The following is a 14,897-nucleotide window of genomic DNA, read 5'->3' on the forward strand; positions in this document are numbered from 1 at the left end:
TGAACTCCGAGAAATAACATTTTTCTTAATTTGACATGATTGCCTGAACTTAGCGATTACACTGGGCACTGTGGTAGCGCTTAATTTAAAAACTTAGATAAATAAGTCATTCTTTACCGTGGGACCAATCCTAGCCGTTATCGCGCGCTGAAGAAATAGCGACAGTTTCAAAAACTGCATTACATTGACTTTCTAACGGTGTCCGTCCGTTTGAGTTACAATGGTTGGGTCACATATTCGTACCAACATGTATTTAGCGATATTTTTCTGATATTACTAGATTGCTTCGCTTTTAACAATGTAACGATTGACTGTGGGACTTAATTGAACTAACTTTGGACTGCGACCTGATAAATGTGATAAATAAGACAATTGGACTATAAGAAATAACATTCTTCTTAATTAGACTTGTTTGCCTGAACTCAGCGATTACACTGGGCGCTGTGGTAGCGCTTTATTTAAAACTTTAGATTAATAAGTCTTTTTTTACTGTGGGACCAATCCTAGCCGTTATTGCGCGCTGAAGAAATACAGACAGTTTCAAAAAGTACATTTCATTGACTTTCTAACAGTATCAACCCGCTGGAGTTACAACGGTTAAGTCACATTTTCCTACCAAAATGTATTTCGTGATATCTTTCCGGTATTACTATGTTGTATCGCTTTTAACAGTGAAACGATTAACCGCGGAACTTAATTGAACTGATTTTGGGCTGTGACTTTATAAATGTGAAAGTGAGACAATTGAACTCCAAGAAATAACATTCTTCTTAATTTGACATGATTGCCTGAACTCAGCGATTACACTGAGCACTGTGGTAGCGCTTCATTTGAAAACTTAGATAAATAAGTCATTCTTTACCGTGGGACCAATCCTAGCCGTTATCGCGCGCTGAAGAAATAGCGACAGTTTCAAAAACTGCATTACATTGACTTTCTAACGGTGTCAGTCCGTTTGAGTTACAATGGTTGGGTCACATATTCGTACCAACATGTATTTAGCGATATTTTTCTGATATTACTAGATTGCTTCGCTTTTAACAATGAAACGATTGACTGTTGGACTTAATTGAACTAACTTTGGACTGTGACCTGATAAATGTGATAAATAAGACAATTGGACTATAAGAAATAACATTCTTCTTAATTAGACTTGTTTGCCTGAACTCAGCGATTACACTGGGCGCTGTGGTAGCGCTTTATTTAAAACTTTAGATTAATAAGTCTTTTTTTACTGTGGGACCAATCCTAGCCGTTATTGCGCGCTGAAGAAATACAGACAGTTTCAAAAAGTACATTTCATTGATTTTCTAACAGTATCAACCCGCTGGAGTTACAGCGGTTGAGTCACATATTCTTACCAAAATGTATTTCGTGATATCTTTCCGGTATTACTAGGTTGTATCGCTTTTAACAGTGAAACGATTGACCGCGGAACTTAATTGAACTGATTTTGGGCTGTGACCTTATAAATGTGAAAGTGAGACAATTGAACTCCAAGAAATAACATTCTTCTTCATTTGACATGATTGCAGGAACTCAGCGATTACACTGGGCACTGTGGTAGCGCTTCATTTAAAAACTTAGATAAATTAGTCATTCTTTACCGTGGGACCAATGCTAGCCGTTATCGCGCGCTGAAGAAATAGCGACAGCTTCAAAAACTGCATTACATTGACTTTCTAACGGTGTCAGTCCGTTTGAGTTACAATGGTTGGGTCACATATTCGTACCAACATGTATTTAGCGATATTTTTCAGATATTACTAGATTGCTTCGTTTTTAACAATGAAACGATTGACTGTGGGACTTAATTGAACTAACTTTGGACTGCGACCTGATAAAATTGATAAATAAGACAATTGGACTCCAAGAAATAACATTCTTCTTAATTAGACTTGTTTGCCTGAACTCAGCGATTACACTGGGCGCTCTGGCAGCGCTTTATTTAAAACTTTAGATTAATAAGTCTTTTTTTACTGTGGGACCAATCCTAGCCGTTATTGCGCGCTGAAGAAATACAGACAGTTTCAAAAAGTACATTTCATTGACTTTCTAACAGTATCAACCGTTTGAGTTACAACGGTTGAGTCACATATTCTTACCAAAATGTATTTTGTGATATCTTTCCGGTATTACCAGGTTGTATCGCTTTCAACAGTGAAACGATTGACTGTGGAACTTAATTGAACTGATTTTGGGCTGTGACCTTATAAATGTGAAAGTGAGACAATTGAACTCCAAGAAATAACATTTTTCTTAATTTGACATGATTGCCTGAACTCAGCGATTACACTGGGCACTGTGGTAGCGCTTCATTTAAAAACTCAGATAAATAAGTCATTCTTTACCGTGGGACCAATCCTAGCCGTTATCGCGCGCTGAAGAAATAGCGACAGTTTCAAAAACTGCATTACATTGACTTTCTAACGGTGTCCGTCCGTTTGAGTTACAATGGTTGGGTCACATATTCGTACCAACATGTATTTAGCGATATTTTTCTGATATTACTAGATTGCTTCGCTTTTAACAATGAAACGATTGACTGTTGGACTTAATTGAACTAACTTTGGACTGTGACCTGATAAATGTGATAAATAAGACAATTGGACTATAAGAAATAACATTCTTCTTAATTAGACTTGTTTGCCTGAACTCAGCGATTACACTGGGCGCTGTGGTAGCGCTTTATTTAAAACTTTAGATTAATAAGTCTTTTTTTACTGTGGGACCAATCCTAGCCGTTATTGCGCGCTGAAGAAATACAGACAGTTTCAAAAAGTACATTTCATTGATTTTCTAACAGTATCAACCCGCTGGAGTTACAGCGGTTGAGTCACATATTCTTACCAAAATGTATTTCGTGATATCTTTCCGGTATTACTAGGTTGTATCGCTTTTAACAGTGAAACGATTGACCGCGGAACTTAATTGAACTGATTTTGGGCTGTGACCTTATAAATGTGAAAGTGAGACAATTGAACTCCAAGAAATAACATTCTTCTTAATTTGACATGATTGCCGGAACTCAGCGATTACACTGGGCACTGTGGTAGCGCTTCATTTAAAAACTTAGATAAATAAGTCATTCTTTACCGTGGGACCAATCCTAGCCGTTATCGCGCGCTGAAGAAATAGCGAAAGTTTCAAAAACTACATTTCGTTGATTTTCTAACGGTGTCATTCCGTTTGAGCTAAAACGATTGGGTCACATATTCGTACCAACATGTATTTAGCGATATTTTTATGATATTACTAGGTTGCATCGCTTTTAACAATGAAGCGATTGACTGTGCGACTTAATTGAACTAACTTTGGATTGTGACCTGATAAATGTGATAAATGAGACAATTGGACTCCAAGAAATAACGTTCGTCTTAATTTGACGTGATTGCCGGAACTCAGCGATTACACTGGGCGCTGTGGTAGCGCTTCATTTAAAAATTTATATATATAAGTCATTTTTACTGTGGGACCAATCCTAGCCGTCATGGCGCGCTGAAGAAATAGCGACAGTTTCAAAAAGTACATTTCATTGACTTTCTAACGGTGTGAGTCCGTTTGAGTTAAAACGATTGGGTCACATATTCGTACCAACATGTATTTAGCGATATTTTTCTGATATTACTAGATTGCTTCGCTTTTAACAATGAAACGATTGACTGTGGCACTTAATTGAACTAACTTTGGACTGCGACCTGATAAATGTGATAAATAAGACAATTGGACTCCAAGAAATAACATTCTTCTTAATTACACTTGTTTGGCTGAACTCAGCGATTACACTGGGCGCTGTGGTAGCGCTTTATTTAAAACTTTAGATTAATAAGTCTTTTTTTACTGTGGGACCAATCCTAGCCGTTATTGCGCGCTGAAGAAATACAGACACTTTCAAAAAGTACATTTCATTGACTTTCTAACAGTATCAACCCGTTTGAGTTACAACGGTTGAGTCACATATTCTTACCAAAATTTATTTCGTGATATCTTTCCGGTATTACTAGGTTGTATCGCTTTTAACAGTGAAACGATTGACCGCGGAACTTAATTGAACTGATTTTGGGCTGTGATCTTATAAATGTGAAAGTGAGACAATTGAACTCCAAGAAATAACATTCTTCTTAATTTGACATGATTACCGGAACTCAGCGATTACACTGGGCACTGTGGTAGCGCTTCATTTAAAAACTTAGATAAATAAGTCATTCTTTACCGTGGGACCAATCCTAGCCGTTATTGCGCGCTGAAGAAATAGCGACAGTTTCAAAAACTGCATTACATTGACTTTCTAACGGTGTCAGTCCGTTTGAGTTACAATGGTTGGGTCACATATTTGTACCAACATGTATTTAGCGATATTTTTCTGATATTACTAGATTGCTTCGCTTTTAACAATGAAACGATTGACTGTGGGACTTAATTTAACTAACTTTGGATTGTTACCTGCTAAATGTGATAAATGTGACAATTGGACTCCAAGAAATAACATTCATCTTAATTTGACATGATTGCCGGAACTCAGCGATTACACTGGGCGCTGTGGTAGCGCTTTATTTAAAAATTTAGATGAATAAGTAATTTTTTACTGTGGGACCAATCCTAGCCGTTATCCCACGCTGAAGAAATAGAGACAGCTTCAAACACTACATTTCATTGACTTTCTAACAGTATCAATCCGTTTGTGTTGCAACGGTGAAGTCACATATTCGTACCAACATATATTTCGTGATATCTTTCCGGTATTACTAGGTTGTTTCTCTTTTAACAGTGAAACGATTGACTGTGGGACTTAATTGAACTGATTTTGGGCTGTAATCTTATAATTGAAAAAGTAAGACAATTGGACTCCAAGAAATAACATTCTTCTTAATTTGACATGATTGCCGCAACTCAACGATTACACTGGTCGCTGTGGTAGCGCTTTATTTGAAAATTAAGATAAATAAAGTAACTTTTTAGCCGTGGGACGAATCCTACCTGTTAGCGCGCGCTGAAGAAATGGAGACAATTTCAAATACTACTTTTCACGGACTTTCTATCGATGTCAGTCCGTTTGAGTTACAACGGTTGGGTCACATATTCGTACCAACATGCATTTGGCGATATTTATCTGATATTACTAGGTTGCATCCCTTTTAACAGTGAAACGATTGAATGTGGGACTTAATTGAACTAACTTTGGACTGTGACCTGATAAATGTGATAAATGAGGCAATTGGACTCCAAGAAATAACATTCATCTTAATTTGACATGATTGCCGGAACTCGGCGATTACACTGGGCGCTGTGGTATAGCTTCATTTAAAAACTTAGATAAATAAGTCATTCTTTACCGTGGGACCAATCCTAGCCGTTATTGCGCGCTGAAGAAATAGCGACAGTTTCAAAAACTGCATTACATTGACTTTCTAACGGTGTCAGTCCGTTTGAGTTACAATGGTTGGATCACATATTCGTACCAACATGTATTTAGCGATATTTTTCTGATATTACTAGATTGCTTCGCTTTTAACAATGAAACGATTGACCGTAGGACTTAATTGAACTAACTTTGGGCTGCGACCTGATAAATGTGATAAATAAGACAATTGGACTCCAAGAAATAACATTCTTCTTAATTAGACTTGTTTGCCTGAACTCAGCGATTACACTGGGCGCTGTGGCAGCGCTTTATTTAAAAGTTTAGATTAATAAGTCTTTTTTTACTGTTGGACCAATCCTAGACGTTATTGCGCGCTGAAGAAATACAGACAGTTTCAAAAAGTACATTTCATTGACTTTCTAACAGTATCAACCCGTTTGAGTTAGAACGGTTGAGTCACATATTCTTACCAAAATGTATTTCGTGATATCTTTCCGGTATTACCAGGTTGTATCGCTTTCAACAGTGAAACGATTGACTGTGGAACTTAATTGAACTGATTTTGGGCTGTGACCTTATAAATGTGAAAGTGAGACAATTGAACTCCAAGAAATAACATTTTTCTTAATTTGACATGATTGCCTGAACTCAGCGATTACACTGGGCACTGTGGTAGCGCTTCATTTAAAAACTCAGATAAATAAGTCATTCTTTACCGTGGGACCAATCCTAGCCGTTATCGCGCGCTGAAGAAATAGCGACAGTTTCAAAAATTGCATTACATTGACTTTCTAACGGTGTCCGTCCGTTTGAGTTACAATGGTTGGGTCACATATTCGTACCAACATGTATTTAGCGATATTTTTCTGATATTACTAGATTGCTTCGCTTTTAACAATGAAACGATTGACTGTTGGACTTAATTGAACTAACTTTGGACTGTGACCTGATAAATGTGATAAATAAGACAATTGGACTATAAGAAATAACATTCTTCTTAATTAGACTTGTTTGCCTGAACTCAGCGATTACACTGGGCGCTGTGGTAGCGCTTTATTTAAAACTTTAGATTAATAAGTCTTTTTTTACTGTGGGACCAATCCTAGCCGTTATTGCGCGCTGAAGAAATACAGACAGTTTCAAAAAGTACATTTCATTGATTTTCTAACAGTATCAACCCGCTGGAGTTACAGCGGTTGAGTCACATATTCTTACCAAAATGTATTTCGTGATATCTTTCCGGTATTACTAGGTTGTATCGCTTTTAACAGTGAAACGATTGACCGCGGAACTTAATTGAACTGATTTTGGGCTGTGACCTTATAAATGTGAAAGTGAGACAATTGAACTCCAAGAAATAACATTCTTCTTAATTTGACATGATTGCCGGAACTCAGCGATTACACTGGGCACTGTGGTAGCGCTTCATTTAAAAACTTAGATAAATAAGTCATTCTTTACCGTGGGACCAATCCTAGCCGTTATCGCGCGCTGAAGAAATAGCGAAAGTTTCAAAAACTACATTTCGTTGATTTTCTAACGGTGTCAGTCCGTTTGAGCTAAAACGATTGGGTCACATATTCGTACCAACATGTATTTAGCGATATTTTTATGATATTACTAGGTTGCATCGCTTTTAACAATGAAGCGATTGACTGTGCGACTTAATTGAACTAACTTTGGATTGTGACCTGATAAATGTGATAAATGAGACAATTGGACTCCAAGAAATAACGTTCGTCTTAATTTGACGTGATTGCCGGAACTCAGCGATTACACTGGGCGCTGTGGTAGCGCTTCATTTAAAAATTTATATATATAAGTCATTTTTACTGTGGGACCAATCCTAGCCGTCATGGCGCGCTGAAGAAATAGCGACAGTTTCAAAAAGTACATTTCATTGACTTTCTAACGGTGTGAGTCCGTTTGAGTTAAAACGATTGGGTCACATATTCGTACCAACATGTATTTAGCGATATTTTTCTGATATTACTAGATTGCTTCGCTTTTAACAATGAAACGATTGACTGTGGCACTTAATTGAACTAACTTTGGACTGCGACCTGATAAATGTGATAAATAAGACAATTGGACTCCAAGAAATAACATTCTTCTTAATTACACTTGTTTGGCTGAACTCAGCGATTACACTGGGCGCTGTGGTAGCGCTTTATTTAAAACTTTAGATTAATAAGTCTTTTTTTACTGTGGGACCAATCCTAGCCGTTATTGCGCGCTGAAGAAATACAGACACTTTCAAAAAGTACATTTCATTGACTTTCTAACAGTATCAACCCGTTTGAGTTACAACGGTTGAGTCACATATTCTTACCAAAATTTATTTCGTGATATCTTTCCGGTATTACTAGGTTGTATCGCTTTTAACAGTGAAACGATTGACCGCGGAACTTAATTGAACTGATTTTGGGCTGTGATCTTATAAATGTGAAAGTGAGACAATTGAACTCCAAGAAATAACATTCTTCTTAATTTGACATGATTGCCGGAACTCAGCGATTACACTGGGCACTGTGGTAGCGCTTCATTTAAAAACTTAGATAAATAAGTCATTCTTTACCGTGGGACCAATCCTAGCCGTTATTGCGCGCTGAAGAAATAGCGACAGTTTCAAAAACTGCATTACATTGACTTTCTAACGGTGTCAGTCCGTTTGAGTTACAATGGTTGGGTCACATATTTGTACCAACATGTATTTAGCGATATTTTTCTGATATTACTAGATTGCTTCGCTTTTAACAATGAAACGATTGACTGTGGGACTTAATTTAACTAACTTTGGATTGTTACCTGCTAAATGTGATAAATGTGACAATTGGACTCCAAGAAATAACATTCATCTTAATTTGACATGATTGCCGGAACTCAGCGATTACACTGGGCGCTGTGGTAGCGCTTTATTTAAAAATTTAGATGAATAAGTAATTTTTTACTGTGGGACCAATCCTAGCCGTTATCCCACGCTGAAGAAATAGAGACAGCTTCAAACACTACATTTCATTGACTTTCTAACAGTATCAATCCGTTTGTGTTGCAACGGTGAAGTCACATATTCGTACCAACATATATTTCGTGATATCTTTCCGGTATTACTAGGTTGTTTCTCTTTTAACAGTGAAACGATTGACTGTGGGACTTAATTGAACTGATTTTGGGCTGTAATCTTATAATTGAAAAAGTAAGACAATTGGACTCCAAGAAATAACATTCTTCTTAATTTGACATGATTGCCGCAACTCAACGATTACACTGGTCGCTGTGGTAGCGCTTTATTTGAAAATTAAGATAAATAAAGTAACTTTTTAGCCGTGGGACGAATCCTACCTGTTAGCGCGCGCTGAAGAAATGGAGACAATTTCAAATACTACTTTTCACGGACTTTCTATCGATGTCAGTCCGTTTGAGTTACAACGGTTGGGTCACATATTCGTACCAACATGCATTTGGCGATATTTATCTGATATTACTAGGTTGCATCCCTTTTAACAGTGAAACGATTGAATGTGGGACTTAATTGAACTAACTTTGGACTGTGACCTGATAAATGTGATAAATGAGGCAATTGGACTCCAAGAAATAACATTCATCTTAATTTGACATGATTGCCGGAACTCGGCGATTACACTGGGCGCTGTGGTATAGCTTCATTTAAAAACTTAGATAAATAAGTCATTCTTTACCGTGGGACCAATCCTAGCCGTTATTGCGCGCTGAAGAAATAGCGACAGTTTCAAAAACTGCATTACATTGACTTTCTAACGGTGTCAGTCCGTTTGAGTTACAATGGTTGGATCACATATTCGTACCAACATGTATTTAGCGATATTTTTCTGATATTACTAGATTGCTTCGCTTTTAACAATGAAACGATTGACCGTAGGACTTAATTGAACTAACTTTGGGCTGCGACCTGATAAATGTGATAAATAAGACAATTGGACTCCAAGAAATAACATTCTTCTTAATTAGACTTGTTTGCCTGAACTCAGCGATTACACTGGGCGCTGTGGCAGCGCTTTATTTAAAAGTTTAGATTAATAAGTCTTTTTTTACTGTTGGACCAATCCTAGACGTTATTGCGCGCTGAAGAAATACAGACAGTTTCAAAAAGTACATTTCATTGACTTTCTAACAGTATCAACCCGTTTGAGTTAGAACGGTTGAGTCACATATTCTTACCAAAATGTATTTCGTGATATCTTTCCGGTATTATTAGGTTGTATCGCTTTCAACAGTGAAACGATTGACCGTGGAACTTAATTGAACTGATTTTGGTCCGTGACCTTATAAATGTGAAAGTGAGACAATTGAACTCCAAGAAATAACATTCTTCTTAATTTGACCTGATTGCCGGAACTCAGCGATTACACTGGGCACTGTGGTAGCGCTTCATTTAAAAACTTAGATAAATAAGTCATTCTTTACCGTGGGACCAATCCTAGCCGTTAACGCGCGCTGAAGAAATAGAGACAATTTCAAATACTACTTTTCACGGACTTTTTATCGATATCAGTCCGTTTGAGTTACAACGGTTGGGTCACATATTCGTACCAACATGTATTTAGCGATATTTTTCTGATATTACTAGATTGCTTCGCTTTTAACAATGAAACGATTGACTGTGGGACTTAATTGAACTAACTTCGGACTGCGACCTGATAAATGTGACAAATAAGACAATTGGACTCCAAATAACATTCTTCTTAATTAGACTTGTTTGCCTGAACTCAGCGATTACACTGGGCGCTGTGGTAGCGCTTTATTTAAAAATTTAGATTAATAAGTAATTTTTTACTGTGGGACCAATCCTAGCCGTTATCCCACGCTGAAGAAATAGAGACAGCTTCAAACACTACATTTCATTGACTTTCTAACAGTGTCAATCCGTTTGTGTTGCAACGGTGAAGTCACATATTCGTACCAACATATATTTCGTGATATCTTTCCGGTATTACTAGGTTGTTTCGCTTTTAACAGTGAAACGATTGACTGTGGGACTTAATTGAACTGATTTTGGGCTGTAATCTTATAATTGAAAAAGTAAGACAATTGGACTCCAATAAATAACATTCTTCTTAATTTGACATGATTGCCGCAACTCAGCGATTACACTGGTCGCTGTGGCAGCGCTTTATTTAAAAGTTTAGATTAATAAGTCTTTTTTTACTGTGGGACCAATCCTAGCCGTTATTGCGCGCTGAAGAAATACAGACAGTTTCAAAAAGTACATTTCATTGACTTTCTAACAGTATCAACCCGTTTGAGTTAGAACGGTTGAGTCACATATTCTTACCAAAATGTATTTCGTGATATCTTTCCGGTATTATTAGGTTGTATCGCTTTCAACAGTGAAACGATTGACCGTTGAACTTAATTGAACTGATTTTGGTCTGTGACCTTAAAAATGTGAAAGTGAGACAATTGAACTCCAAGAAATAACATTCTTCTTAATTTGACCTGATTGCCGGAACTCAGCGATTACACTGGGCACTGTGGTAGCGCTTCATTTAAAAACTTAGATAAATAAGTCATTCTTTACCGTGGGACCAATCCTAGCCGTTAACGCGCGCTGAAGAAATAGAGACAATTTCAAATACTACTTTTCACGGACTTTTTATCGATATCAGTCCGTTTGAGTTACAACGGTTGGGTCACATATTCGTACCAACATGTATTTAGCGATATTTTTCTGATATTACTAGATTGCTTCGCTTTTAACAATGAAACGATTGACTGTGGGACTTAATTGAACTAACTTCGGACTGCGACCTGATAAATGTGATAAATAAGACAATTGGACTCCAAATAACATTCTTCTTAATTAGACTTGTTTGCCTGAACTCAGCGATTACACTGGGCGCTGTGGTAGCGCTTTATTTAAAAATTTAGATTAATAAGTAATTTTTTACTGTGGGACCAATCCTAGCCGTTATCCCACGCTGAAGAAATAGAGACAGCTTCAAACACTACATTTCATTGACTTTCTAACAGTGTCAATCCGTTTGTGTTGCAACGGTGAAGTCACATATTCGTACCAACATATATTTCCTGATATCTTTCCGGTATTACTAGGTTGTTTCGCTTTTAACAGTGAAACGATTGACTGTGGGACTTAATTGAACTGATTTTGGGCTGTAATCTTATAATTGAAAAAGTAAGACAATTGGACTCCAAGAAATAACATTCTTCTTAATTTGACATGATTGCCGCAACTCAGCGATTACACTGGTCGCTGTGGTAGCGCTTTATTTGAAAATTAAGATAAATAAAGTAACTTTTTTGCCGTGGGACGAATCCTACCCGTTAGCGCGCGCTGAAGAAATAGAGACAATTTCAAATACTACTTTTCACGGACTTTTTATCGATATCAGTCCGTTTGAGTTACAACGGTTGGGTCACATATTCGTACCAACATGCATTTGGCGATATTTATCTGATATTACTAGGTTGCATCCCTTTTAACAGTGAAACGATTGAATGTGGGACTTAATTGAACTAACTTTGGACTGTGACCTGATACATGTGATAAATGAGGCAATTGGACTCCAAGAAATAACATTCATCTTAATTTGACATGATTGCCGGAACTCGGCGATTACACTGGGCGCCTTGGTAGCGCTTCATTTAAAAATTTATATAAATAAGTCATTCTTTACCGTGGGACCAATCCTAGCCGTTATCGCGCGCTGAAGAAATAGCGACAGTTTCAAAAACTGCATTACATTGACTTTCTAACGGTGTCAGTTCGTTTGAGTTACAATGGTTGGGTCACATATTCGTACCAACATGTATTTAGCGATATTTTTCTGATATCACTAGATTGCTTCGCTTTTAACAATGAAACGATTGACTGTGGGACTTAATTTAACTAACTTTGGACTGCGACCTGATAAATGTGATAAATAAGACAATTGGACTCCAAGAAATAACATTCTTTTTAATTAGACTTGTTTGCCTGAACTCAGCGATTACACTGGGCGCTGTGGTAGCGCTTTATTTAAAAGTTTAGATTAATAAGTCTTTTTTTACTGTGGGACCAATCCTAGCCGTTATTGCGCGCTGAAGAAATACAGACAGTTTCAAAAAGTACATTTCATTGACTTTCTAACAGTATCAACCCGTTTGAGTTACAACGGTTGAGTCACATATTCTTACCAAAATGTATTTCGTGATATCTTTCCGGTATTCCTAGGTTGTTTCGCTTTTAACAGTGAAACGATTGACTGTGGGACTTAATTGAACTGATTTTGGGCTGTAATCTTATAATTGAAAAAGTAAGACAATTGGACTCCAAGAAATAGCATTCTTCTTGATTTAACATGATTGCCGCAACTCAGCGATTACACTGGTCGCTGTGGTAGCGCTTCATTTGAAAATTAAGATAAATAAAGTCACTTTTTAGCCGTGGGACGAATCCTACCCGTTAGCGCGCGCTGAAGAAATAGAGACAATTTCAAAAACTGCATTACATTGACTTTCTAACGGTGTCAGTCCGTTTGAGTTACAGTGGTTGGGTCACATATTCGTACCAACATGTATTTAGCGATATTTTTCTGATATTACTAGATTGCTTCGCTTTTAACAATGAAATGATTGACTGTGGGACTTAATTGAACTAACTTCGGACTGCGACCTGATAAATGTGATAAATAAGACAATTGGACTATAAGAAATATCATTCTTCTGTATTAGACTTGTTTGCCTGAACTCAGCGATTACACTGGGCGCTGTGGTAGCGCTTTATTTAAAAATTTAGATTAATAAGTCTTTTTTTACTATGGGACCAATCCCAGCCGTTTCGTGCGCTGAAGAAATAGCGACAGTTTAAAAAACTGCATTACATTGACTTTCTAACGGCGTCAGTCCGTTTGAGTTACAGTGGTTGGGTCACATATTCGTACCAACATGTATTTAGCGATATTTTTCTGATATTACTAGATTGCTTCGCTTTTAACAATGAAATGATTGACTGTGGGACTTAATTGAACTAACTTTGGACTGCTACCTAATAAATGTGATAAATAAGACAATTGGACTCCAAGAAATAACATTCTTCTTCATTAGACTTGTTTGCCTGATCTCAGCGATTACACTGGGCGCTGTGGTAGCGCTTTATTTAAAACTTTAGATTAATAAGTCTTTTTTCACTGTGGGACCAATCCTAGCCGTTATTGCGCGCTGAAGAAATACAGACAGTTTCAAAAGGTACATTTCATTGACTTTCTAACAGTATCAACCCGCTGGAGTTACAACGGTTGAGTCACATATTCTTACCAATATGTATTTCGTGATATCTTTCCGGTATTACTAGGTTGTATCGCTTTCAACAGTGAAACGATTGACCGCGGAACTTAATTGAACTGGTTTTGGGCTGTGACCTGATAAATGTGATAAATAAGACAATTGGACTCCAAATAACATTCTTCTTAATTAGACTTGTTTGCCTGAACTCAGCGATTACACTGGGCGCTGTGGTAGCGCTTTATTTAAAAATTTAGATTAATAAGTCTTTTTTTACTGTGGGACCAATCCTAGCCGTTATTGCGCGCGGAAGAAATAGCGACAGTTTCAAAAACTGCATTACATTGACTTTCTAACGGTGTCAGTCCGTTTGAGTTACAATGGTTGGGTCACATATTCTTACCAAAATGTATTTCGTGATATCTTTCCGGTATTACTAGGTTGTTTCGCTTTTAACAGTGAAACGATTGGCTGTGGGACTTAATTGAACTGATTTTGGCTGTAATCTTATAATTGAAAAAGTAAGACAATTGGACTCCAAGAAGTAACATTCTTCTTGATTTAACATGATTGCCGCAACTCAGCGATTACACTGGTCGCTGTGGTAGCGCTTCATTTGAAAATTAAGATAAATAAAGTCACTTTTTAGCCGTGGGACGAATCCTACCCGTTAGCGCGCGCTGAAGAAATAGAGACAATTTCAAAAACTGCATTACATTGACTTTCTAACGGTGTCAGTTCGTTTGAGTTACAATGGTTGGGTCACATATTCGTACCAACATGTATTTAGCGATATTTTTCTGATATTACTAGATTGCTTCGCTTTTAACAGTGAAACGATATGTAAAAACCGGAAGATATGTTAAATAACTTTTATTTAGCTTTCAGAAACTTCAAACAGAATGTAAAAATTCGCTCTAGAACAAAAGTAATTATATTTTAAGCAGATAGTGGCATTTTTAAAAATTTTTAAGCTTTTGATGACGTCACTGAAAATGTGCTGACGCAAGCAAATTGTTTTTGGTGCCATTTTGTTCCTTTTATGACGTACTATAAGTGTGCCAAGTTTGATTCAATTTGATCAACCCTATGAAAAGTTATTGAGGGGGGGCGGAATCCGCACCCCCCCCCCCCCGGTCATAGTATGTTCGAAAAACCCCGGACCGAATAGGGTTAATTAGACTTGTTTGCCTGAACTCAGCGATTACACTGGGCGCTGTGGTAGCGCTTTATTTAAAAGTTTAGATTAATAAGTCTTTTTTTACTGTGGGACCAA

This window comes from Hydractinia symbiolongicarpus, chromosome 6 (genome assembly GCF_029227915.1).
Source record: "Hydractinia symbiolongicarpus strain clone_291-10 chromosome 6, HSymV2.1, whole genome shotgun sequence".
Taxonomy (NCBI): Eukaryota; Metazoa; Cnidaria; class Hydrozoa; order Anthoathecata; family Hydractiniidae; genus Hydractinia; species Hydractinia symbiolongicarpus.